Source organism: Diabrotica undecimpunctata, chromosome 8, assembly GCF_040954645.1.
Source record: "Diabrotica undecimpunctata isolate CICGRU chromosome 8, icDiaUnde3, whole genome shotgun sequence".
NCBI classification, from domain to species: domain Eukaryota; kingdom Metazoa; phylum Arthropoda; class Insecta; order Coleoptera; family Chrysomelidae; genus Diabrotica; species Diabrotica undecimpunctata.
In genome coordinates this window covers 70,709,994-70,737,345 of record NC_092810.1, presented here as the reverse complement: position 1 = coordinate 70,737,345, position 27,352 = coordinate 70,709,994, and positions in this window count along the sequence as shown.

Below are 27,352 nucleotides of genomic sequence, written 5' to 3'. Positions count from 1 at the left end.
TTAACTATTATGTATTAATTTTATGATTTAAAAATAATAACAATGGCACTCTTTGAGCCAAATGGTTTTCACGCCTCAACTGGTTATCTCGAACAAACTTTATATAAATTTTCTGTCTTTTCTTACTGAGTTAGGAGTCTCTACGGGCACAGGGAGTTTAGGATTCTTAACCTGATTTCGATTCGCCTTTAAGTATTCTGCTATCAAAAACCTAACTCACAAACAACAACTTATACTTATTTTTGACATACTGTTCTCAAACTGAACCTTTTATTCTGTATTCAATTTTTAAATTGACTGTCCTATTCTCCTACCCTCGTTCTTCCTAGGCAATCATACACATTTATTCTTTCTACCCCTTTTCAAAATTTCCTATTTTTATATTTTAAGAAATCATGCGTGTTTTACCCACTTAGGTTTTTCCCTAAATTAACAGACGATAATACCGAGTAATCTTTCTTTTGTGTCTACAGGCAAATCTATATTTATAACAGATAACGTCTAATTGATAGCATTACCTTCGAAGAATAATAATATACAAATCATTGTCTATTAAACAATAATTTGAAATTCTTGTCTGATACAAAACCATGTATAATTATTTGTAAGATTTTAAACAATTTTAAAACTTTCTAAATAACCCCGATTTTTTTTTACAAAAATTGTTTTTAGAAACTATTCACTATTGAACTCTACTGTTCTCCGAAAACACTTATAAATAATTATTTTTACAAATTCTTAACCTATACAGGGTCTTGAATATTTATGATCTCATACTTACAAAAATTTATTTTATTCTTGATCTATTTTAGAATCATAACAATATATGAAGAGGAGAGTGGCAATAAACAAATAGTTGCTGCACATTATTCATCGAATCAAAATTATGAGATTCTCATTTCGTGATGTAATTGAAATATCGAAACCGTTTGGAATGTGAATCCGCAAATATCCGCTGAACCAATCAACTGCCTGTCCACCCACACTTCTATTCTCTCAATCTGCTCTAAAACACAGTATGAAATTTATTTAGTAAAACTTTTATGCGAAATATGGAAAATATCGCCAGTGATTTCAATTAAAGTTCAGATTATTGATAATGAAATAAGATATATTCGTCGAGTAATATTAATTAATTTTTAGAGGTTTCATATACGGGGTATCCAAAAGTTCAGGTATTGACATAAGATTTGAATAGGCTCAAAATTTATTGTTTACTATTAGCCATATTGTATGAATGTATACCTGTATAAATGTACAAACTACTTAAAAAGTTTAATGGGTGACTTTTTTAAATAAAAGAATAGATCTGGAGATGCAAATAGTAACATCAAGAAAAGTGAGAGAAAAAGCATGTCTGATTGAATTGAAAAATGCGGAGAATACAACAAAGAATAAAAAAAAAGCATAAATTTATGTAAATCAGAAATAAAAAGTCATGATTTAAGTAATAACGATACAAATATTCAGAAAGCATACAAGTAAAGCAAAAGAAAAAGGTAAAATAAGTAAAAATCGGTTTGGCCAAAATAGCAATTGGATATGACAATAATGGGTTTGGAACAAAGATAAAATAATCTTACAAAACTAAAATAACTAAAAAGTAAATGAAGGCAAAGAAAAATAAAATGAACATTGCACAACTAATGAAAACAAATATAAAAAAAACGTATAAGGTATTATGACAGAGTAAGAAGACATATCGCGACCGTAAAAGCGATTTATTCAGAAATAAAAAAAAGTACAATAACCAAGTGAGACAGCTCAAATAATCTATGTAGTCTTTTGCGAGAGTGTGGGAACTGGGAGATAACCAGATAAGAACAAAACTGTCAAAAGATAATAGAAATTATGGAAGCCTAAGAAGTCCATTAAGGTCCAAGTTTATATCCAAAGAAATAAAGCTGAGAATATACCAAACAGCAGTAAGGCCAGCAGACCACTGCGTGTGAGACGTGGAAGCTTAATAAACTTAAAGGAAAGCGGCTAGAAACATTCCAACGTCATATGCTGAGAAGCATTTTGAGAGAGATAAAAAGTAATAAAACGTTAATAAAAAAACCAACTATGGAGTAAAGATAGTCAGTATAGAATGAGGTATCTGGAGTATTCCCAAAAACGACAGAGGGAAGAATGAAAAAGGGGGTCATATGTACAAAGTTCATAAAAAGTAAAATAAGAGAATATCTAGCACAAGATAAATAGAAAAGGTTAGGAGTGACTTAAAGGAACTAAAAGTCCTGGACTGTAGAAAGAAAGCAGAACCTATAAGATAGTGAAGTATCTCAGGAAAAAAAAATGGCAAAATAAAGAACATATTTATTAAAGTCGGTAAATGAACGAAAATCTTTATATTTTCAACCGGTCTGTACGTTTTTGTTATAAATATTTTCTCTTCTTCTTCAGGTGCCATCCCCGCTACGGAGGTTGGCAATCATCATAGCTATTTAAATTTTTGAGGCAGTAGCTCTAAATAGTTGTTTTGAGCTGCATCCAAACCATTCTCTCAGGTTCTTAAGCCATGAAATTCGTCTTCTTCCGATGCTTCTTCTGCCATCTATCTTTCCTTGCATTAGGAGTTGCAGGATGCCATACTTCTTGCCCCGCATCACATGTCCGAAATACTCTAGCTTTCTTTCTTTAATTGTAAGTTTAACTTCCTTCTCTTTACCTATTCTACTCAGTACTTCATTGTTTTTAACTCTATCTACTCAGAAAACCCTCATAATTCTGCTATAGGTCCATTTCAAATGTATTTGAAATTATTTGGTATTTTCTATGTTTTAGAACAATAAAACATGCAAATAATTTAGATAACCTTTTTGATATCTATAATTTTTATCTCTAGATCTGTAGATATCTTTAAAGATGATAAAGATGAAAACTATGTTTCTTCTGTATCTAGTAAGTAACAATCAACAGTTTTTGCGAGCAAACATTTGTTATTTTTAGGAATATTCTGTATGTCAAGCATATGTAATATATAATATTACTGAATAAAACTAGTACCTTATTAGATGGGTTACATAAATTAAAAATTACTACGATTTAAACGTAAATTAAGATATTTTTTATTGTATTAAAAGAATTATATCGCCATATATTAAAATAAAAATGGTGATGAATAATAGGCATTTGACAGATATAGAGACGGTATTTCTTTTCAAAAGGTAATAGCCAGTAGGTACTGAACAGTTAATTGGTACTCATTATTATTTAGACTTTATAAATCGTTATCATTTAATTGAAGAACTGTAATACGTTAAAGTGTTCTCCTTTTGTTACAAAAATGGCCAATTAATCAAAATTAATTGATATCCCAGTTTCCCCGTTGTTAAGGATATTTCCAATAAAGTATCGACACGGACGATTTATTTCAAGATTTGTCCTTTTTCCTTTTTCTAATTGAGAAAATCTCCGAGAAAGGAGACCGGCTGTAACATTTCAGATTTTCTGAATTTAAGACTGGTCCGTTCTTTTGAATTATTGGCATTTTTGTTAGAAAAAATGGCTCTATTAGTAAATTAAGAGAAATGAAGTTGACTTTGGGGTTTCGCTGACTTTTGAACATACGGATTTTTTCTCGAACTTTGTTGCGTTCTATATATATATATATATATATATATATATATATATATATATATATATATATATATATATATATATATATATATATATATGTATATATATATATGAGGACGGATTGCGTCCTTACTCGAAGCAATGAGTATAAGAATGATGGTAAATTAAGCTTGGGTATACATTTTACTACTTTAATTGCTATCGACACATTTAATATATATATATATATATATATATATATATATATATATATATATATATATATTGTTATGCTATGTAAAATTGAAAATAATATTTTCTTTACTATTTAATATTTTTAATCTTAAAATATTTCAAGGTACAAAATATAATAATTTCAGTAATTCAACTAATAAACTGCAAAAGATATTTTGAAGCAATGAAAATCAATTATCCTGAATGACCTGTAGTAAACAAAATTTAAGATATGCATAAATTATTTTCTTTGTAAAATATATTCGAGTGACGTGAGTGAGCTTAAGTGAAGCGGGTTTTCCAAATGGACTTGTACAGTGAATAAGACAGTAGAACAGATTATTTAGAAATTATATTTCTCCGTTAGTTCTTAAGAATTTGTAGAAACCGATTAGCGTGTTAATAATTTTAGGAAATTTATAATTGTAGGTAAAATTGTTGTTTGTTATCTAAATGAAGAGATGGGGATACGTATGAGCTTTGATTGGAGGAGATTGAAAAAAGTGGGATTGGTATGTAGGAATGAGAGTTTAGCTAGATTTTTGAGGGAGAAAAGATAATCAGTTGTTTTCCAAGAGTGCAAGGCAAACAGTCGTTGTTCTTGGGTGGTTCCCAAGTGATAGTAGGCATTAGAAGTCAATGTTTGTGAGTTTTCTTGGAGTAAGTGTATCTGACGGAAGCTGATCCAGTAAAATATTGTAAGTTATACTTTTCTACCTATATATTCCAAGAGTCACTGTGCAGGCTGGAACGAGGGATTCAGTTTATCGAGAGGAGAAGAGGCTAGCATTTTTTGAACGATACGTGCATCTGAAGGAGATGATAAAAGACGAGAGGCTCGCAATAATTTGTTGTAAGATTGCTGATTACCTAGGGAACTGCTAAGAATAGATAGTGTAGGCTACAAGGAACAAAGATTTGGACAACTCATCATCAGAGAGATAGGTTTTTTACCATTCGTCAGTTTTTCTTTATTAACAAAGTTTTTTTTTAATTGCTTCAGAAAAGATAGAAATATTTTGATCAGGAGATTTAGAACAACAATTTTGATTTGAAATTTTAACTTATATTGTACATAACATTAATTTTGAAGGTTCACGTACGTAGAACAAAATTTTGATAATCACTATATGAGATACTTTTTTGTTGAAGATATTTGAGTGTGAATTTTATTTCAATATATAATTTTGTATCATATATGTTTTTATTATTCCGGTATTCCTTGGATCTTACCTATCATGCGTAAAGCCAAGATATTGAAGCACGAATATAACCCTGAGATAAGAGAATTAAATAGTGTGATAAAATTATAATTGCATCATTTAAATAAGTTTAATTAATTAATTAATTAGCTAATTAATTGCTTGGCGCACCTCTGACTTTTAATATCACATTAATATATATCTATATACTATATTTGTTTCTAAATGTTATTTTCTGACTAAAAGTTTTCAGGTGCTTCACCATATTTTTGTCTCTCGGTGCTATAGTCGCATTTGGCAACAACTTTCATCTTATATTTTGGGATCGTGGTCTGCGCCATTTTTCGTTCGTATTATGTTAAATGTAGGTACAGGTTTTGTGATACACGGTATGTATATCTCATTATTGGGTTGGACCTGTCGCTCTGCATGTTCTTTTCCTGGAATGCAAGCAATATGAGTTGGCGTCGGTGACGTCTCTGGTTATAGGATTTTTTAAACTTTCTGAAAAAAGCAAAGGAAATTTGGTGGGGATATGTGTCTCAGCAATTGCAGCCATTTTGTTGATATAGACTTTCTTATTTCAGATATTTTCCTAGAGGCTATCGTAAGCAGTACATACCAAGGTACTTTTATCTAAACATCTTAAAATCGGAAAACGCCATTGCGGACAAACTTCTTTTCAGTCTATAAATCAATAAACTTAAAAGTCTTAAATTAAAAATAAAGTCTTAAAGTAAAAAATTTAACTTGGTCAATAAACTTTAAAAAACTAGCCTAAAATTGTGGTAGCTCTTAAGAAAAACTGAAAATAAGGAACCAGCGATACAACAATATCATAATAGCAATCTCAATAAAATTATTTTGCACATTGTTGCCACTTCCAGAGAAGCACACCATAAAAAATTTACCTCTACTATACAAAAAGATACTTCAGATATCTAAAAGCTACCTGCCTGTTAGAATCATAGTGCACCCTATTATCCACTCCAGAAGCAATCTTAAACGCTATTAAGGACATTATTATGTCCCTATGTCCGTACCCCTAAAATTAACTTCTGATTACTTACTTGATTGTCTAAATTTTATATTGATATAACTAAATCAGGTAACTTACTGAATATCTTTAAACAAGCCAAAATCATAGCTATTTTTAAACCAGGGAAGACAATAGATGAGTCAGAGTGTCTGTTGGTTTTATCTGTAAGTACTTCTTTAATTTATTTCTTAAGTTTCTTAAAACAATCCCATGCAAAATGGACGCTCGCCTTTAAATAACATGATGAGTAGCAGAAACTATATATATATATATATATATATATATATATATATATATATATATAAATATATTCAGAGATTCTACAGTATTCACTGCCTTCCCTCGCTCAACCGTTTCCATCTCTCTCTGTTGTCCCATTCTCCATCGTTTAGATCTCTCTTACTCATGGCGTCGTCTACTTCGTTCCTCCAGGATTTTCGGGGTCGTCCTCTTTTTCTCCTTCCTATGGGGCTCCATTCGGTCATTCTTTTTATTCATCTGCTGTCACTAGTTCTTCTTACATGTCCATACCACTTTAGTCTTTTTTGTTCTATGTATGTTAGTATGTCTGTTTCTATTGATTTTCTTTGCTTTATTTCGTCATTACTTCACCTATCCATTCTTGTTACTCTGCAGCATCTCAGGCATTCCATCTCTGTTGGTACTATGTTACTGCTGTTTTTCTTGTTTATGATCCAATTTTCAGCCCCATATGTCATAATACTTCGCACTAATTTATTTAGGTGTCTATCCCACCATACTGAGTTAAGTTGTCGGATTGATGTTCTTGTTTGTCCTAATCTTTGTGTAATTTCTTCCTCTGTTGTTACCTTTTTCGTGATTATAAACCCCAAGTATTTGAATTTATCCTTTCCTTTTATTTTTACGTTGTCATCAATCTGTAGATCTTATTTATTTATTTATTTATTTATTTATATACGGTATCCATTTACTTACAATTTTTACAAAGTTACATCTTACAATCAATAAATTATTAAAATAACAATCACAAGTTTTACAAAGTTACACCTTAACAACAATAAATTATTAAAATAACAAACACTTCAGAATAATACAAACATATAAGAATAATATAGATGTACAACAAACTTATTGTAAGATACTTTTTAGTTGTTTTTTAAACAAACTAATTTTGGAGTCAAAAATATCCATTTGTCTTGGTGGGCTATTAGCACTCCGGACCAATCGTGTAGTTGGTTCATTGATACCATAATTAGTGTGGTGAAATGGCACTGAAAAGATTTCTGATTGTCTGTTGCTTCTACTAGGAACTTTAAGACTAACAAGCGATAAGAGTTGAGGACAATCTATAAAAGCATTGATAACTTTGTGTAAGAAACATAAATCTAACAATGTCCTCCTTGACTCAAGTGTTGGTAAGTTAAGACTATCTCTTACCCACTGATAGTTGTATTCCTCTCTCCTGTATCCACTCTTATAGGCTGCTACCCTCAGAAATTTATTCTGGACTCTTTCAATCTGTTGAATGTAACAGTGGTATGATGGGGACCATACAACTGATCCAAACTCCAGAATGGGTCTAACGAGACCACAATAAAGTTTTCTAAATGTAAACAAAGACAGGTCCACTGATGTGCGTTGGATAAATCCCAGCACTTTCATCGCTCTATTTGTTACTTGGTTGATGTGGCTTGAGAATGACAGTTTGGTGTCTAACCAGATTCCCAAATCTAATACTTCATTTTTCGAGGCTAATGGCAAGTTATTTATGTAGTAAACAAATTCAATTGGATTTCTTTGCCTTGAGAATGTCATTTTATGACATTTGTTTATATTGAGTGACATTTTGTTTAAAGTGCACCAATCATAAAATGATTTAAGATCTTCCTGTAATATAGCAGCATCATTCCAGGATTGAATTTTTCTAAACAGTTTTACATCGTCAGCAAACATAAGAACATTACAATTTTTGATTTGTTGTACTAAATCAACCAGAAACAAACAAAACAAAACAGGGCCACAATGGGAGCCTTGTGGCACGCCCGATGGAACTGTTATTTCAATTGAAGTGTCACTTCCCAAGTTAACTGCCTGCGTACGGCCACTAACAAATTCTGTAATCCACTGAAGAAGGGGATCCAAAATACCCAAAGCTCTTAGTTTTTGTAAGAGAACCCCATGGTTTACCCGATCAAATGCTTTGGAAAAGTCAGTATAGATTGAGTCAACCTGGACTCCCTCTTCAAAGCTGTTGTATATATGATTCACATACAAAACTAGGTTGGCATCTGTTGACCTCCCTCTCATAAACCCAAATTGTTCAGGATTAAAAATGCTTCTAAAACTCCATGTCAGTTTCTTACTAACCAAACAATCAAGCAACTTGGGCAGCTCTGACTGATTACAGACAGCTCGATAGTTTGATATATCGTTCCTTGCACCCGATTTAAAAATCGGCTTTAAAAAACTTTTCTTCCAGAGACTGGGAAAGCTACCAGTACCAAGTGATCTGTTAAAAATAAACAAAATTGGTTTTGTAAGTACACATATACATTTTTTCAGAAAATAGGCTGGGATTCCATCCGGCCCTGCACATAATCGGTTTTTACAATTTACAATAGTATCATAGACCTCAGTTGCTGTAAGTATTATAGAACTCAAACAAATCGAACTGTCAAAATTAAAAAAAGGTAAAGTATCTTTTTGTTCATCTGAGTAGACAGATGAGAAATATTCTGCGAACATATTGGCAGAGTCCTTGATATTTAAGCTAACCCTATCATTATAGACCATTCTGGATGGTATATTATACCCATTTCTTTTGCTTTTAATATAAGACCAAAAATATTTTGGATTATCAGAAATGTTATTTTGTATCCCATCTAAATACTGTTTCTGACAGTTTGCTCTTAAAATTTCACACTGGTTTCTTAAAGCCACAAAACGGTCATAATCATCTTGCCTACCACTAATTTTAAATTGTTTGTGGGCCTGTTTTTTACATATAATTAGATTACGCAGCTCTGACAAGAACCAAGAGGGAAAGGTAGAGGTTTTATATTTCTTTAGTGGAACAAAGTGTTCTATCAGTGAGTAAATTATATCATAAAAAATGACCACCATACTATCAACTGTACCATTAAGAAACAGTCCCTCCCAATTTATACTTGCTAAATAATTATTTATTGAAAAGTAGTCACCATTTTTGAAATCATAAAAGTATTCCTCGTAATTCATAACATCAAAATTTTCTTCACACACTAGTTCAAAACTGATAGCTGTGTGATTTAAACTATTCTCAAAAATTTTATCTACTGCTGGAGTAACATTAATAGATTCCAAATTACTAAAAACCAGGTCCAATGGGACTCCTTTGCTGTTCAAAATATCATTCTTTTGAAAAAAGTTATAGAAACTAAAGCAATTTGCTACAATACTTACAGAGTCATTTCCAGTGCCTGTCACTGTCAATCCCAACTCATCATTGCCCCATTTAGCTTGTGGCAGGTTGTAATCACCTGCCAAGACAAACAGACTATCTGAAAAATTAGTGTAAACGTATTCAACAGTTTCACAATGTCTTAAATAAGACTGAGAAGGTGATGGAGAAGGTATATATACACAGCCAATAACAAAATTTTGAGTTTTGATTTTAAATGTTAGGTATAACTGATATATGTCAGAGTCAACAAGAGGAACTATGATTTTTTGAGTAGAAAGGCTCTTTTTAGCTGCGATTAATATACCACCTCCACGTGTCTTTAGAGTGTTTAACCCCACTTCACGATCACATCTATAAATTTCATACTCTGGAACTCCCAATTCAGCATCAGAATAATCTGAATTCAACCAAGTCTCTGCAATCATTACTATATCATAGCAGGAACAACTCAAAGCTTGCTGGAAACTCTGTATTTTTGTTCGCATGCCCCCAGTGTTGAGATAGTAAACACATACATTTGATTTTTATTTCAAGGAGTCATTTTTACTTATATCACGGTCTGATCTCCTCGATCTTGCTGAAAATTTTCAGACTGGCGTTTATTGCTAATCCAAAACTTTCTTAAAATGATGCCTTTAGGCCAAATATCTGGCCTCGAAAAATCTTCCTTGTCATCTGGATGGATGCTTATTTTGAAAGAAATATTTTCACCTTTAACTGGTAACGGTTCAACCTTAAAATCCCTAATATTTGGACAATGCTTCTTAACATGTTGTTCAATAAAGGTGGGCGTAATACCCATTTTTACGCGACCAAGATAAAAATAAACTTTATGAAAAGAACTAGCAAAATTTTCATCTCCTTGGAAATTCGCTTTACCCAAAACGAAGTTTTGGTCATTTCTCCTGGCCTTTCTTCTCTGTACCAGGGTAAATTCTTGGTCATTATCAGCAGAATGTTTATTTCCAAAGTTGTTTATTTTGTTTTTGTTTACAATTTCTTCTTTTTCTCGATGTTTGCTTTGGCCTGAGGTTACATTTTCTTCTTTTTCTAGATGTTCGCTGTGGACCAAGGTCTTCTGGTCTTTTGGCAAGTGGGAATTAGAAGAAGAAGAGCTAGCAACGTTGACTTTCTCTGCTTGGCCACCTGATTTCGATCTGTCATTGTCCTCTGTCATTGAAGGACGGGAGGTTGGAGTTGCCACGTTTACCCGGCTTTCTGAAGAGCTCTGATTTAGTTTCGAAGTATCACTCAAAAGTTTCACTTGATTTAGTTTCGAAGTATCACTCAAAAGTTTCACTAACTCCTTGTTGCTGTCGATCACCATTTTAGGTGTTATTATAAGCTTTTCCTGAAGATTCTGTTCCAAAATCTTCATACCCTCACTAAGTTCACATTTTACCATTTCTTTTATGGCATCTGATAATTGTGGAATGTTTAGTTCAGAATTTCCTAGGTTCCTAATCGGGCCATCAATATTAGAGAATTGACTTATGCAATCTTTGCACCATATTATAATGGTTCTGGTTTTAGCAATTGCACATCTTATTTCTTGAGACTCCACTCTTGCTACACTCCTTACATAATACTTTCTCGCAGTTATCACAAGCACATCCAAACAACAGAGTTTTACTCTCTTTAAAATAACAGGTCTGATCACAAAATCCGCACTTTAGCTCCTCCATAACTATAAAGAAACAACGGAGCGAATAACTGGCAACGCTGTAGATTATTGGATCCTTAATAAACTCAAATATCAGGGCGAATTTTACTATTTTCACTGGTATTTCACTAAAATTACTAGCACAAAACTATGTTAACAACAATTAACATTTAGTTAGTTATTAATTGTAAGTATACATGTCTCAAATACACATTTTTATAGGCGATCTTTACCGCGTGCTTTTTGACATAACAACCTGTCTTCTATGTCTTCTTCACTTGTAGATAGGTACTCTGTTTTCGCGAGGTTAATATCCAGGCCAGCCTTGGTATATTCTTCTTGTAGTTTCTTCATCATGTAGCTGAGGTCGTCTTGGTCTTGTGCAATTTAGTTTATATATATTTAATATGTCTCCTACCAGAAATGAAAAAAATGGATATGCAGACGACTGGCAATTTACAAATCTTAACTCTTCGATAAACAACTTCGAGGATATCCTTACAAATGTTCTTAAAAGCCTGGTTAAGTAATTTAAACAATGAAGTCTTAAACCTAATTTCAATACACTGAGGTTAGCTCTTTTACTTCTTTCTTTCTTTCTTTCTCCCCTTCCTTTTACCCTATCAGGGTGTCGGATTTGGGCTAGCTATTTTAATTTCCATTTACCCACCGCTTTCATTCTTTTCTGTTTCCTGCCATTATTTTCAATTCCTCGAGTGATTTTTGTTTAAGTTTTCCCGCCTCTACTACTTGCTGTATCCATTTTTTTTTCTTGGTCTGCCTCTTTTTCTTTTTCCGATGTTTTTTGCTTCATAAACTTTTTTTGTTATTCTATTGGATTGCATTCTCATCAGATGCCATACCAGTTCATTTGTCTCTTTGCTATTTTGTTTATTATCGGTTCCTGGTTGGCCATTCTCCTAATAGTCTCGTTGCTTAATCTATCCCATTTTGTTTTTCCAACTACCCTTCTTAGATGTCTCATTTTCATTGCGTTTATACTGCTCTTATGTTTTTCCAGAATTGTCCAGTTTTCACCTGTATAGAACACAGTCGGTATGACTATTGTGTTATATATTTTTATTCTCGTTTTTCGTGCAAGTTCTCGTTTTCCCATTATTGGGGCTAACGCATAATATAACTTGTTTCATTTCTTTGCTCTCTTTGTTATTTCCTAGTCTATTTTTCCGTCATTAGTTATTATACTTCCCAGGTATTCGTAAATTGTTACTATTTCCAATTCTGAGTTTTTACATTTTATCTTTATTTGATTATCTTCCTTATCTCCTTTGCCGCTGATTATCATTATCTTACTTTTTTCCTCGTTTATCTCCATTTTTAGTTCTTCTATTTGTTCTACCTATATATTCATTAGTTTCTGCATTTTATTCTCGGAATCTGCTATTAGTACTATGTCGTCTGCATACATTAAGGACTCTATTGTTACCGGTTGTAATCTGCGGTAACCTTTTATTGTCTGTAGTTGATTGGCTCTAACTCTAGTGTTTCTTATAAATTCGTTCATTACTATTATGAATAACAAAGGGCTGAAACTATCTCCTTGTTTAATACCTCTCTTCCAATTAAATGCTTCCGATCTTTCCCCTGTTATTTGTATACTTCCTTTTACCTCTTTGTAAGCACTTGCTATAATTTTTATCAAAGCATTAGGTACGTTTATTTTCCTTAAGCATTTCTCTATAATATGTTTTTCTATCGTGTCAAATGCTGCCCTTAGGTCTATGAATGCTAATACTAGTTTTTCCCCCGTATCTATGGTTCTTTTTATTAGGTTTCTAATGATATATATGTTGTCATTTGTCTGTCTTCCCGGTCTAAATGCCGTTTGTTCTTCTCCTAATACCATTTCTACTTCTTGTCTCAGTCTCTTCTCTATTATTTTCGTATATATTTTAAAGCATACCGATGACAGACATATTGCTCTATAGTTGTTGCAGTTTACATGTTCTCCTTTTTTGTATATTGGCACGATGATATTGTTTTGCCAGTCTTTAGGGATTGTTTGTTTTTTCCACGCCTCTTTATATATTTTCTCCATAGCCAGTTCCATTCTTCCTAAAGTTCTTCTCCAATTTCTTTCCATGTTTTTGCTTTTGCTTGTATGACTGTATTTTTTACCAATCGTCTCTGCATATAGTATTTTTCTTTATCTTCTTCTAATCCCGTTTCGAGGTATTTTTTCCATGCTATTTTCTTCTTTTTTATTTCTGTCTTCACTTCTTTATTCCACCATCTTGCCCTTTTCAACTGTTTATTATATTTCTTGATTCCACACACTTCAGTTGCTGTTGTCTTTAATACTTCACTGTATGTATTCCATCTTTCTTCCATTGTCCATGTTTCTTTTTGGCACTCTATTTGTCTCAGTCTTATGTTAGTTTCCTACATGTAAAATTCTCGCACACTTTCTATCTTTATTTTGTTTACATTTACTTTCTTGTACTCGTTTCTTTCCACTTCCTCCATTTTTTCATCCTGCAGTTTTGCAGTGACCATTCTGTGTTATGTAGAGAGTTCCGGTTCCTTTTCCGTTAAGATGTTTTTTATATTTTGTTCTAGGTTTCTTGTATAGACTATATAGTCGATTAAGCTTTTCGCATTTCTCTCTTCAGCCACAAATGTATATTTGTCGTTAATGGTTTGTTCACTGAACGTGTTTCCTATTATCAGGTCATTGGTTTGGCAGAATTCCAGTATTTTAATTCCATTTCTGTTTAATGTTTCTTCCCCATATTGTCCAATGCATCCTAATCCCCTGTTAATGTCCTTACCTCTTTCACTTAAATAACAAAATTGCCAACAAACAACTTAATACCTACATTGACAAGTAACTAATTATCTACAATTTATTATAACCCCAAATATCTGGACGTCACTTCAGATAAAACACTCTAGATTTTTAAGGGCGAAATATCTGGTGGAATACCGCAGAAATCACAACATCATATATAAACTATACAGGAGTACATGTAGATCATCAGTTATACGTCGATGTTAACCTCTTGGACTTTCATCCTCTACAGCTTAATTTTGTGCCCTTACATGACTAACTAATAAAAATTATAGAACCCCAGCCTAATACCACCAAGCATCTAATATCTCTAACGATAAAGTATACACCAACAGAATGTCTGCCACTGCTAATCCACATACCCTCTCCGGATTTCCGTCGCCAACATGCTTTTCTCAGAAAATTTAAAAATACTTAAAAACCCGCAACTAAAAATAACCAGATACAACGCTGACGCAAACTCATATCACTTGCCTGCTAAAAAATCACCAACTGTAGATGCAATAAACTGAGGTCAAACGATTACCAAACGCACACCCAGAAAAGGTCGACATGCAGAGTGACAGGTCCAACCCAATAATGAAAACCATACCATATATCACAGAGCCTGCACCAAACCACAACATAATATGAACGAAAAATTGCCCATACTATCATCACAAATGGAATATGGTAGTTCTTGCCAAATGCGAATGTGGCACCAAGAGACAAACCATATTGGAAATATGACTAGGATACCTCTGAAACTTTGCCTTTGTGACACCAGCTTCGATTAAATATTTAGATGATTTAAATGTTTTTTTAAATTTAAATTTAAATTTAAATGTAAATTTAAATTGTAATATGTGTGTATTAAGAGGGCAAACGCTAAATATATAAAAATGTGTTCCAAAAGCGTTATGAAAACCAAAATATTTTTAGTCTACTTTGTATTTATTTTTAATTCTTCTTCTTCAAGTGCCACCCTCGCGGTGGAGACCAGGCCGACAAACATAGCTATTCAGACTTAAGAGAAGGCTCCTCTAAAAACGTTATTTGCTGTACATTCGTACCATTCTCTCAGGTTGCATAGCCATAATATTTTTTACGTCTCCTTATGCCTCTTTTTTCTTGGATCTTTCTCTACATATTTAATTAATATTTGATTCAGAGAAATATTTTGAGAGTATGATTCATAAGACTGATAAATCTGTAATACTGCTGTGTCAAAGTCTCTATTCCGTCGGCAGTGGTATAAATGGATATTTATAGTTATATTTGGTAAAAAGGATACGTTAGCTATGTATTTGCTAATTACCAGTTTTATAGATTTCATTAAAAAGTTTAACCATACTCCAAAATAATGTCGTCTTTGTTCAGTATTTTGATAAGTTAAGCACCGTTTTTATCCGGACCGGGTTTCTTTTGATTTTAGCTGTATTTATGGCGTATCACCTCTTCATATTCTATCATCTAGTTTTAAGATTAATCAACTAGTTCCATACTATGTGGTGAAATATTTTGGATTTTAATATTCCGTATGCAAGCTGGGTTCTTGATTAATTTTAATATCTCGATTAGCTTTAAAGTTATAAATTATTAAATAAAGTATTGCGGTTGTTTTTAGTCTTTTAATACATATGAAACAATTATCCAAACTTCTATAGGTTGATCTTATTGCAATGTTATTGTAATCTAAATAGGATTTTCAGCTAGGTAATATGCTGGTTAATTAAATTTATCTATTTCAACTTCAATTAATATATTGTAACCCACTTTCCAATATGTGCTCTTATTTTGTTTCGCATGGGAATAAAGTTATTGCCAATCAAGTGTAGTCAGCTACAATATCTTTAATGCCTTATTGCTCTCAGTACTCTATTAAAAAAAAACAGCGTAGGATGATCTTCCATTGATATTCACTGAACAAAGTGAAGAATCTTTATTATGACCATATTGATTCCCGCAAGATGACAAAAATAAAGAACATTCAAGGATTCCAACCCTGCGTTTAGTTGATAAAGTGCCGATTAAAATCTGCTCTTACTAAAACTAACTTTTCAGTGGTTTATAATCAAGAAACGTAAAATATTGTTAGCTAAATAGAGTATTTAAACAACAAAGTTTCTTCACACAAAAAATAAACTATATTATTAAATATTATACATAACCCATAATTCAATACAACACATCAATTAATCCAGTTTCTGGTTTTTTGGCAACTTCCACAAGTCGAACTAATTAGCCGATACAGGACCGGCTCTAGAAAAATTTTATCAAATGAAGAAAACAAAAATTAAAAATGGATGATTCTGAAAATATTAGTATACCTACTACATCATCAACATCGACATACTCCAATGCAGTAAGCAACTTCAATTTTCCTTCAAAAGAACAAGCCATTATTCTGTCAGCTATCCAAGGTATTAAAATACATGAATACATAGTAGCCATAGGGTCTCTACTCACACCAAAAAATGTTATCTTTGCATCACGAATAGCTAACAACAGACTAGTAATATCAAACATCTGCCCCAGCATTCCGAACAGTATTTTAGAAGACGAACTGAAACAACTAGAAATAACTGCAGTATCCAAATTAACGTTTTTAAAAGTCGGCATGCCCGAGTCTGAGTATAGTCATGTCTTAAGCTTTAGGCGGCAAATATTTGTCTCTCCGATAATCACCAAACCAATTCCAAACACAATCTTAACAACCTATGACAACACTCCTTACAGAATCTTCCTATCCCTAGATGGTTTAAATTGCTCTAGATGTAATACTAAAAGCAAATGTAATGATAAAAGCAAAAAATAGAGATATACACTTGGCATTTGTGGACCTGAGAAAGGCGTATAACTCTGTACCAAGGTCAGAACTATGGGAGGCAATGTACAAATTAGAAATACAGACGGAACTCATAGAAGCTACAAAAGCTCTGTATAAAGAAAATAAAGTGTCCATTAAAATGGGAACAAGAATCATAGGAGACTTCACCACAACAAAAGGGCTCCTGCAGGGTTGTTCCACATCTCCAACCCTATTCAAAATATACTTAGAGAAAGCCTTGACTACATGGAAAAGAAAATGCGAAGGCATGGGAGTACCGGGACGGAACGAATACCTATATACATTAAGTTTTGCAGACGATCAAGTAGTGATTGCACAAGACCAAGACGACCTCAGCTACATGATGAAAAAACTACAAGAAGAATATACCAAGGCTGGCCTAGATATTAACCTCGCGAAAACAGAGTACCTATCTACAAGTGAAGAAGACATAGAAGATCTACAGATTGATGACAACGTAACAATCAAAGGAAAGGATAAATTCAAATACCTGGGGTTTATAATCACGAAAAAGGCAACAACAGAGGAAGAAATTACACAAAGATTAGGACAAACAAGAACAGCAATCCGACAACTTAACTCAGTATGGTGGGATAGACACCTAAATATGAAGACAAAAACGCAGATTTATAAAACATTAGTGCGAAGTATTATGTCATATGGGGCTGAAAATTGGATCATAAACAAGAAAACCAGCAGTAAGATAGTAGCAACAGAGATGGAATGCCTGCGAAGATGCTGCAGAGTAACAAGAATGGATAGGAGTAGTAATGACGAAATAAAGCAAAGAACATCAATAGAAACAGACATACTAACATATATAGAACAAAAAAGACTAAAGTGGTATGGACATGTAAGAAGAACTAGCGACAGCAGATGGATAAAGAAAATAACCGAATGGAGCCCCATAGGAAGGAGGAAAAGAGGACGACCCCGAAAATCCTGGAGGAACGAAGTAGACGACGCCATGAGTAAGAGAGGACTGAACGATGGAGAATGGAACAACAGAGAGAGATGGAAACGGTTGAGCGAGGGAAGGCAGTGAATACTGTAGAATCCCTAAATATATATATATGTAATACTACTGGTCACTAAGACGAAAACTGCACATCAACATCAACTGGTACAGAAATACTTAAAGATCCTTATACCTCAGAACTCGAACCCATGGAAGTAAATCAGAATAATTCAGCAACAAATATTTCAGATGATACAACCAACTGTTTCAACCCTATTTCTGCAGATATCCCAACGAAAAATGATTCGCTTATAGTACACAGCATACCTTCAACTACAGCTAACAGCAATAATACTAAAACAACCAATCAAGCAAAAAGGCAAATTTCATCCTCTTCTAAAATCTCAGAAACTAAAAACCTAAACGAAACTTTCATAACTCCAAAAAAATCCGCACCCAAAAAAAAAGAAAAAGGCTTTAGATGTCGAAGCCACATTAAAACCAATTGAAAACATTTTAATGACAGCATCTCCTTCATATACGCTAAATTTTTCTGAATTATGCGACTTCGTGATAAACGCAATAGGATCAAAATTTCCTGAAGTCACAGCTAAAAACTATACAGAAGATTTTGACGGCTTACACACCTTATTAAAAATGGTTCACTCAAAATTAAATGATAGACGCATGAAAAATAATATCACAAGAATTATAAAGAAAATAAATCCAACAAATGAATCTTCCCTTACTGAAGAAAGCGACTACGATTTATCTCAATAGTCCAATTATATTCATTCTTCAATGGAACTTGAATGGCTATTATAGCCACATTGAAAACATTAAAATGCTAATCAATGAACTGTCACCACTAATAATATGTCTTTAAGAAACTCGTCTTTCCAACAATCAAGCAAAACTAAAAAATTATATGCCCTATACAAAAAATCGAGCAGTACAGCAAATATCCAGTGGTGGAGTCGGAATTTTTGTACATTCAACCATCCAATCCCAAGAAATTCCGTTAAATACAAATCTGGAAGCAGTAGCAGTTTCGGTAATACATCATTTTAAAATCAACATATGCAACGTATATTTACCACATCCTGACGAAACTACTCTATTAGAACTTCAAAATGTAATTAAACAAATTCCATCTCCAAAATTAATTTTGGGTGACACAAACTGTCACAACATCGCATGGGGATCACAAAGAACAGATAAAAATGGACGAATATTATTAGAAGCAATTAATAACATAAAACTAGTTTTATTAAACACAGGAGCACCTACTAGATTCAATGCACATAATGGCACTTTTTCCTCCATAGACTTATCTATCAGTGATTTAACTTTAGCTCCATTTTTACAGTGGAATACATTGGACCACCTATACGACAGTGATCATTTTCCGATAATAATTACTCATGACAAAGATGAAAAAACCTGTACAACACCATATGAAACTTGGAAATTAAAGTCAGCTGATTGAGAAAAATACTCGAACTCAGTAAGCATACGTATACCAAATCTCGTTATATCAGATAATATAGACACTACTCTATCATCTTTCAATGGTATAATTTTAGACGCAGCCAGAGATTCTATAGGAAAAACCAAAAATATCACAAAAGCTCCTCTTCCTTGGTGGAACACTGAAATCGCATCCGCTTTAAAGCAAACAAAACATGCTTTTAATATATACAAGAAGTTTAACACACCTAATAACTTAAACAATTTTAGATCTTTAAGGGCCAGATCTAGATTTTTAATAAAACAAGCAAAAAAAGAGAGCTGGACCAATTACGTGTCGTCAATTGACTCGTCTACGCCCATAAGGGATATATGGCAAAAAATAAGGAAAATAAAAGGTTCAAAAACATTTAACCATATTGACACAATCACTACAAATGATCTAACAACTTCAGACAAACACGAAATCTCAGAAATTTTAGTAGAACACTATCAGTTGTATTCAAGCAATCAGCAGTACCACAAAAATTTATTAGAACACAAAGAAAGAACAGAAGCATCAAAAATTAATATAGAAGATACTGCTGATCCACTAAACACTTCCATAACACTTGATGAATTAAATAAAAGTCTTAATATCCTCAAAAATACCTCACCTGGACCTGATGACATACCACCAATTTTCATAGAAAAACTACCTATAAGCGCGAAGGTTACTTTAGTAGAGATCTTCAACAAAATTTATTCGACCCATAAATTTCCATCTCTCTGGCGCGAAGCAATTATAATACCATTTTTAAAAGACAATAAACCAAAAAACTTATCTTCTTCGTATCGACCAATATCTCTTACCTGTAGCATCTGCAAAATAATGGAAAAGATTGTAAGCAAAAGAATAAAAGAATAAAATGGTACTTAGAAAAGAAAAATCTCCTTACATCCATCCAAAGTGGGTATCGATCAGAACGGTCTACAATAGATAACATTATAGCATTAGAATCTGAAATACACGAAGCTTTTATACATAAACAAAAATTAATAGCAATTTTCTTTGACATCACAAAAGCATTTGACACCACGTGGACATATCACATCTTAAAAACAATGAAGAGTTGGAAAATAGATGGTAAATTCTTGGCCTTCGCCAAAAACTTCCTGGAGAACAGAAGTATAAAAGTTAAAACAAACGGTGTCATGTCAACTAAGAAATCACTGGAAAATGGTATCCCTCAAGGATCTGTATTAAGCCCCCTGCTATTCTTAATAGCAATCAACAACGTATTTAACCATTTTATGCTTCCAGTAAAAGCAAACCTTTACGCCGATGATCTTGTAATATATATGAGAAGTAAAAACCTAAAATCAGCTGCATCAATATTACAAAATACACTAAATAAATTAGAAGGGTGGTCTTTAGATATAGGCTTGAGCTTTTCAACCGAAAAAACTAAAGTAATAATATTTGACAAAAGGAAAACACAACACCACTTAAATTTAAAACTTAACGGAAATACTCTTATAACAATCAACGAAATCAAATTTTTGGGAATGACATTCGACTATCAACTAAAATGGACATCGCACATAAATGAACTAATTAAATCATGCCAACAGAGAATAAATCTTCTTAAAGTTCTTTCCAATCACAAATGGGGCGCAGACACAACTATTCTTCTGCGATTATATCAAGCTCTAATTAGAAGCAAACTAGATTATGGATGTATATGCTACGAAACTGCTACTAAAAGTCAAATGAACAAACTGGACATCATCCAATCCACAGCATTACGCATAGTTTTCGGAGCTTTCAGAACCACGCCAATTAGCAGCCTTCAAGTCCTAGCAGGAGAACCGCCATTAACTCTCAGAAGACAATATTTTTCAATGTGTTGTGCTACTAAATATCTCAGTGCAAAGGAAAACCCGTTTATAACAAGCCTAATAAGAAGCAACCCTCCAAATCTGTACTCAAATTATTGCCCTAGAAACTTACCTTTCAATGAACGAATAAATCGATTTGAATTCGATATACATCAATTGAGAGCCACTTCTACAAACAGATGCCAGTCTCCTCCCTGGAAAGTTCAAATACCAAAAGTAGATTTTACCTTACTTAACTATCCCAAACATTCACACAATCCTTCTGAAATACAACAACAATTCCGGTCTACCATCTCCAGATACCCTGATTTCAAACTAATTTTTACTGATGCCTCTAAAAGCAGTAATGGTGTAGCTGCTGCAGCTATTTTTGAAGACAACACCTCTGTCACCCGTCTAGCCAAGGAGTGTAGCATATATACTGGAGAACTGCAGGCAATCTTCAACGCACTGAACCAATGTACCAGCATTGATACAAACTTTCTTATTATATCAGATTCTCTAAGTGCCTTAAATGGTGTCAAGCAGATGTATCCTACTCATGCCAATTTAGCATTAATAAAAGACATGCTATACAATGCCCAAACATGTGGTAAAAACATAACATTTTTATGGGTACCATCCCATGTTGGGATAAAGGGTAATGAAGCAGCTGATAAAGTAGCAACAGAAACTATCAATAACATGACAATTCCTATTATGCAAAAGATACCAATTTCAGACCAAAAAACATTAATAAAATATTTACATGAACAAAACCTGGCAATAAAATGGAACCAAACAGAAGCAAAATTAAAAAGTATCAAACCAGATGTTACTTCTGCTTTACTACCGCTCCCAGCCAAAAGACATGACCAAGTAGTTATTAACAGACTGCGGCTAGGTCATACAAAATTTACACATGGATACATCATCTCCAAGGACCCTCAGCCGATTTGCCATATCTGTCAAATACCATTTTCAGTGCAACATATAATGATAGACTGTCCAGTGTACTAAACAGCAAGATCGACAGCAAAACTAAAACACAATTTGAAAGAAACTCTAAAAGAAGACATCAGGAATACAATAAATTTTATCAAAAATTGTAAACTGTATAACAAACTATAACATAACATAAAATGTTTGTATTTTACAAAACAGTTATGTAAATTTTAATAATATACTAAATGTAACTTTTCTAAAATAAAGATATACCACCCGCTAATAACCCTAGGGGTTGATGCGGTAAAAAAAAAGAACATTAAAAAAAATCAACGCTTTATTCAATAATTCATAACTTCGAAGCGACGAGAGATATCAAAATTATTGTAAAATAATAAACCTATATAAGCAATAAACCAAGCTTTCCAGCAGATTTTTGAGTGATATCTATATTTTTCGACATGGTATTTTTAACCTAGATTTTAGGACATGAATTATTCTGGAATATTTTTACTTCTACTTGTCTGAAACTAAAAAACTGTCCAAATTAGGCAAGAAATAAACAAGTCACTTGAGATCAAAATTTGTTAATATTTTAAAGCAGTCATTTTATACATTTATATACCATATACCAAGGTACCTTTATAGTATAAGTATTACCCTTAAGAGAACTTTTGTACAAGTCAGACTTTGAGGCATCGCCTTTGATAATATCTGCTGCAACCGAATATAACATATCATGAAGAAGACCAAAAATAGTTAGAGATAAATGATGTTCGGTAATTAATCTGAAGAAAATACATATCCACAAAAAAACTAATGAGTCTCCTACTACATAATTTATATTAGAATTTTTAGAGTTCCAAGACCTCAATAGTTTACTTCCATTGCTTTGCTAAATTATTCCAATTTTGTACCTCCAAAAATTTCAAATTTATTAATTATTTGACAATTCTTTCTTTTTTTTTTCTAGCTAGGTGACCATGATATCTTTATCTTTGGATTTTAGCAAGTATCGTTATTTTTGATTGTCCATATAATTTCATTATTTATGTTACTGGTACTTCTTCGCCAGACATTCTTCTTTTTTAAACCGCCGTATATTATTCTTGTTTTTAAAGTATGTTACGCGTCGATTGTATCTAATTTTAGCTTCATGTATTTATTAAAAAAAGCGAAGCAAATTCGTACAGATTTCTTAAGATACCTATTGTAATCGAAAAATTATCCGATATAGAAAGAAAACTACGTTTTATGTATTTTTCTGTTCATAAATCCATGGTAAAACTAACTTCAGATATTCTAAGAAGTAATTTGTAACTTACAGTTTATCCTATCGTATTCTCCTGGTAAAAGCGTCTTTGTTAAAGTTCTTCTACAGAGCGTTTTACGTTAAGAACGGACCGTTGCGTAAATAGGGCTACGTATTTCTTATGGACATGAGAAACGTGCCGATGCTACGACGAATACAAGCACGATTCAAGGTTGGAAGGTTGTATTTGTATTTTCTTCTTCTTTCCACACGAAAGGATTAAAATGAATGTTTTCTAACGTAACTGACCAGAAGTGCCCATTGGAAACAAGAGATGAAAAGTAAGGAAAGTGATTTTTATTGAATAAATATTATTTATCTAACGACAAAACACTGAAAACTTTTGTTTTCAACACTTTCACAAAATTTATTTTAAAATATTATTACTAGAGCTGTTTCGGCAGTCTTTCTTAAGTGATCTATTTTTGGTATCTGCTATTGTAACTGTTTGTCTCAAGTTGGTTATCCAGAATTATGTCTGTATTTTTAATTTGATGATTTTCATAGATTTTAATAAAGATAGCTTGAGGCCTTTATTTTAAATATGAAAAATTTGAAATTCGTCATTAAAAGAATGATTATTTCACTCCCGAGAATCAAACTTACGAAGGCTCACATGTATTTGTTTATAATTACAAACAATTTACTTATTGCACCTGTTATATAACAAGATTGTTAATACAGTGAGAAATTGGAAAAATTAAAAATATATAATTTAGGTCACTACATAAAAGGCCGAAAACCAATAAATCATTACTTTATAAATCATTTTTATTTTATTTCAGTTTTCCTATATTTTTTATTTTGTTTAATAGACATAAAAATCAATTATAAAAAATGATCACAAAAATTACCTGTACTAATGTTTCGGCTACTTACGCCCTCATAAAATCTCACTAAAAAGGGAAGAAAATAAAAGTGAGAAATTGTGTTTTTCACACCACCGTGACGTTTGATTCTGATTTATTTCCACATAGCTGCCTTTACTGATAGAAATTTCGCTGTCGATACTATCCAGGGCGGGGGTAGAGATATATCGAAGATATGCTCCTATAGCGAAAAATTGCCTTATCCATTTTTACAGTCGTTCTAATATATTTTATTCTCTCCTTTTAGCCTACAACGAATTGAGTTCTAGATGTTTAAAGTATACAATATTTAGGTGATAATGTAAGTGTATTCAGTATATATATATATATATATATATATATATATATATATATATATTATTGTGATATTTAAAGTCTTGGTGCGCCAAGCAATAATTAGCTAATTAAATTTTTTTGATTAATAAAATTTTTTAAATGATATGATTATGACTCTATCACAATTTTTAATTTTTTTATCTCAGGGTTAAATTCGTGCTTCAATATCTATGCTCTTACATGTGAAAGGTAAGGTCCAGAGAATACCGGAATAATAAAAAACACATATGATCTAACACTATATATTGAAATAAAAATAATGAAATAATTCACACTCAAAAGTTTTCAATAAACAAATCTCATATAAGGATTCTCAAAATTTTGTTCTCCTTACGTGAACAATCAAAATTAATGGTACAAACAATATTAATTGAAAACTCAAAATCCCAAACTATTCTAACTCTCCTAATCAAAATATTTATATCCTTTCTAAATTACGTGTAAAAATTGTGTTATCAATAAAAGAAAAAAAACTGCAGAAAACAAAAATATCTCTCTCTGATGATGAGTGGTCCAAATCCTTATTCCTTGTAGACTGTATTATCTCCTCTCAAACGCTCCCTATGTAATCAGCAATCTTACAACAGATTGTTGCAAGTATATCGTCCTTAATGATCTCCTTCAAAAGCAACAATCATTCAAATTATGATAGCCTTTCTCCTCTCGATAAACTGAATCTCTCGTTGGCCCGAGTGAAATATGACTCTTGGAATATCTTCTCTTTACGATAAACTGAATCTCTCGTTGGCCTGAACAGTGACTCTTGGAATATAAGTAGGAAAATATGACTTACAATATTTTGCTGCTTCACCTTCTGTCAGATACACTAACTCCACAAAAACTCACTAACATTCAACACTACTGCTTGCTACTTCTTGGGAACAGCCAGAGAACAATCACTGTTCCTCTTACAGACTTGGAAACCAACTGCCCCTCTCTTCTCTCCGCTCAATCTCGCTAAACTTTTTCCTACATACTTATCCCACCTTTTTCAATCTCCGCCAATCAAAACTCGTCACAATTCCCCCATTTTTTCATTTCGATAACAAACAAATTTTTACCTATAATTATAAATTTCCTAAAACTTATTTACAAATAATATTTTTCTATAATTCTTAAAAACTAACACAAACCTCTTTCTATAATCCCTTCTATTGTCTTTAATCACTGCAATAATGTATTTTGGAAAACCCCGTTCAATTGTCTTTTTGTTTTCACTTAAAATTATGCGGGTCACTCAAGTATAACAAAGAAATAATTTATGCAAAGCTTACATTTTGTTTAGTACAGGTAATTCAAGAAATTAATAACTCTTCTTCTTCGAAATGTTTGTTGGATATTATCCTACTTATCTGAATTATTTTAATGTTATTGAATTTTGAAATATTTTTAAACAAACCAATATTTTTCTCGATTTTACATATCATAACAATATATATATATATATATATATATATATATATATATATAGTTGGTACAGTATAAATCCCAATGCACGTCATCCGCGTTATAGTAAGTGATGTCAAATAATACCAACACAATATATTTAAGTCACACATATTTACGGTATTGAAAACATAAAGGTGCTGAAATATTTTTTTTGTAGATACTTTATTCTTTACGCTTTATTGGACTACCATGGGGAAATGAATCATACAATTTTTTTATCGTGGTTTAAAAATTAACTATTAAAAAGTTTGCCTGAACCTAATTATAAGGGGTAACGCTACATACCATAGCATGGTTTTAGAGAAAGCATCAAACATGTCTTCAACAAATACTAAAGATTGGAAATAAAAGATTGGATAACTAACAAATAAACTACCTTTTAATAAGACAATGTTGAAAAATGAGCTTTTGCAGATTGTTGCGCGGTAAATACGCCCAAGGAGAGTTTAGTTTAGGTTATCAATATTTTTAAAAACAAGCCACCTCCAAAATACATTGGTTAATTAATGGTTTCGCAGAACAATATAGCCGTAAAGTATTACGTCTGCTACCATACCAATGTATTTTTAATGCTATGGAATTAGGGTGGGGAATTGCCAAAAACTACTCTAACTGACATATTATGAAAACATGTGGAAAGGTGGTCTACAAACTGTTACACCTGAGATATGGCAAAAATTCTATTAGTTATACAGAAAATTAGATGTCATAATTTTGATCTATTAAAAAATTTTATTCATTTTATATACTTGGTAGGTATATTAGTTGTGTATTGATCAAGTATATTGATGTATTTTATATGTAATATTTTTCTATCTTTATGTGTATTTTTATCATTCGCTTTGGTCCTCTTATTTGCAAATACAAAAGTAAAATACTGAGCCAAGAAAATACGGCCTGAGAATAATTTAATTATAGGTAAGCTGTTGAAAGTAATATTATATTAAACAGAAAGACGGTCTAGATTGAATTTAAGTGCAGGGCATATGCCATCAGCTTATACGTATTTCAACCTCATTAGTTATCATCAGAGCGTCGTATGCAAAGACTTTGAATCGAAATTAAATTTCTCCGGTCCATAGTACAATAATTATTAGTTTCGTCAAGAGGAAATGTTATGATTTAAAATTCATATTTTTGGTTACTATAGTATAATCAGGAATGGAACCAGCTTCTGTTAAATATTACGTTTTTTTTAAATAAGCGACAACAGAATTCTATTTCATAAATAGTATTCAATGCTAAAAGAGAAGAAATAACGAACAATAGATATATGATATGCATATAATTTAAGCAGATAACTTGCTTAATAAACTTACTTCTTATGTGGAAGATATTATAGTCGACTACCAATATAGTTTTTGTGATGGAAACTCAACGATAAATCA